This window comes from Cupressus sempervirens, chromosome 1 (assembly GCF_028749045.1).
Source record: "Cupressus sempervirens isolate cs-2001-9-10 chromosome 1, ASM2874904v1, whole genome shotgun sequence".
NCBI classification, from domain to species: Eukaryota; Viridiplantae; Streptophyta; class Pinopsida; order Cupressales; family Cupressaceae; genus Cupressus; species Cupressus sempervirens.
The window spans coordinates 388935081-388937844 of NC_143118.1; the positions used below are offsets into that span (position 1 = coordinate 388935081).

At 34.7% G+C, this 2764-nt stretch overlaps 1 pseudogene; it reads left to right on the top strand.

Annotated features, from left to right (window-relative positions):
- Positions 1-806: 806 nt before the first annotated feature.
- Positions 807-2562, top strand: LOC149577925 (GDSL esterase/lipase At5g03810-like; annotated as a pseudogene).
- Positions 2563-2764: the final 202 nt, after the last annotated feature.

Genomic DNA, 2764 nt, shown 5'->3' on the forward strand with positions numbered 1-2764 from the left:
TTTGGATAAGGACTTTGAAGTTTGTATCTAATCTACTATTTGAGTCCTTAGAAATTTGATATTATTCTATATTTTATGAGTCAGATTACTTGGCATAGAGTGAGAGTTTCATTGGGAAAACTTGAGTTTCTTGCAAGAATTTTCTAGTACCAAATCTAAAAATATTTCTCCTCTTTGACATTTATATGCTACTCTTAAATTTCTAGTGATTCTACTTGTGTTGACAAGATCTCAAATCCAAGGAATAATAAAAAGGGTTGTAGCCCACAAAACTTCCCGTTGAACGTCGTATTGTGGAAACCCTTGCAGTGACATTGTAGATTGAGATCATATGATTAAGGAGTGAATTAAATTAAAAAAAGATAGTTGTCGGTAGAATTGTGTGACCATTGTTGTGCTTATGTTCGTTGGATGTATAAAACTTCAAGTACCAAGGAGTAATAACAACTTTTATTTTTAACTATTTTTTTGTTAACAAATTTAAATTTATTCCTTACTCTTTTTTCCAACAGCCAATAACGAAGTAGCAGAATTACAATTTATAGAAAAATCTATATATTTAGATAATAAAAAAGGTTGAAAATTAATTATTCCTATACATCAAAGTAAAAATTGTACGTCATCACCCTCCTTTAGAGGTCAAACAAAGAAATAACTCAACCTCCACGGGAAATAAATGATAACATATATTGTATAATTCCTTTTGCAGTTAAAAACTAACCTAGCTTTAAAGTCAAGGCTTAGGTTAGAGAATCATCCCACTTCCTACTGACCTAAATAGACATCAATTTTTTCTTGGTAAGAATATGGACAAAGGCGTTGTGTAGAAGTCCAGTAAAAGACGAATTAACCAAGTTTATAAAGTTTTCTGAGAGTGTACGACAGTTACCGTACTTTGCAAGGCAGTAAACGAGCATTGCAATGTAAATATTGAGGAGAAATCACTGCCATTTAAGTGCTTATTATTTTTTGACAAAACGGACTTCATGTCACTTACTTATATATCAGACGTTAGCGGCAATTCTTGTATTGATTGATAATTTATTGATAGCGGCAATTCTTGTATTGATTGCAGGCCCATCTGTATATTCTGCAGTAATCCCTGCTTTAATATCGTTCGGAGATTCTACAGTTGACGCAGGAAATAACAATTATCTCCTCACATTAGCAAAGAGCAACCATCCTCCCTACGGACGAGATTTCCCTGGGAAAAAGCCAACTGGTCAATTTTCCAATGGATTCATAGCGATAGATTATGTCGGTATGGCTATCTGATTCATATTGGGATTTTCCTCTTCTTGTAATTCAATGACTTAAAAGTAATTTCAATTATATTTTCTTCGCCTTAATTTTGTGTTGTCCTTCGTAGCATCCATGCTTGGACTGGGCTCTGCAACGGTCGCTTATTTGGACCCGGATGCTAAAGGAGTTAACATTGTTAGAGGAGTTTCATTTGCTTCTGGAGGATCTGGTTTATACCATGGCACTGCCAAACTTTATGTCAGTAATTCGTGTGTTTCATTACTATGAGAAATCATATTACTTAGAAACTGATTAAACTTAGTCCATCTACAGAGTGTCTTAAGTCTAGAAGATCAGTTAAAGCTCTACAAACAATACAGAGAGGATTTAGCTGGCGTAGTGGGCGCTGCAAACGCCTCGAGAATTCTATCGGGTGTTGTTTATCTGATAAGCATCAGGAGCAATGACTATCTTAACAACTACTACGTGAACGTAATTCTTCAGATTGAATATAATAACAGGCAGTACAGAGAACATCTGCTCAATCTTTTGTCGAGTTTCTTAGAGGCAATTTCTTCAAACAGAGACTTCTGTCATGTTTTCTAAGCTGTAGAATTGTACTCCAATGTCGTTATGAAGTTATCATGTATTTATTGTCCTCCGTTTGGTTGCTTGCCGTCGCAAATAACACTGTATGGTCTCGAAAAGGAGACTTGTGTTGAAAAACTTAACGAAGAGGCGATGATTTTTAATTCAGAAATGCTGAAACTATTGCAGATGTTTAACGGAACAGATGGCATAAAGATTGCCTATTTAGACATTTTCTCCCAGCTCTATGACGCTGCAAGATTCCCAGCGAAGTATGGTGAGATATGTGAACATCATCTTTACTTAGGACTTCTTTTGTTCTAACTACATATCTTGTCATGTTCAACTCTGATCGTTCGTGTAAATAGATAGATATAAAATAATGTTCAATTGTTTATATCAATAAATCCATCATTCCATAATCTATCGAATGAAAGAGAGCTGTAAAGAAATATGGATCATGAAATACGATAAGAATCTTCTTAAAATAATCAGTGAGCATTAATATATATTTTCTATTGTTGTTGAAATGGTACAAGGTTTTTAGAAGGGTGGAGAGGATGTTGTGGAACAGGGCTTCTGGAAGCGTCGATCTTGTGTAATGAATTGAGTATTGGCACATGTGCAGATGCTTCAAAGTATGTATTTTGGGACAGTTTCCATCCATCAGACAGAATGAACTATCTTGTCACAAAAACACAGCTTCCCAAAGCTCTCCAGCAATTGTTATGACATCTGCTATTATCTAATATGGTTATAATTCATTTTGTACAATATTTATTCATTCAAACACTCCCACAAAGCTGCCGGATTCTGTATGAAAAATTTCCACATCTATTGATTCTTTGTTTTCGGATGCTTGCTAGAAACGTTTGTGAAATTGTCTAATCAAGTACAAGATTCCTCATCGATCAGGATTGAAAAGTTTATTGAT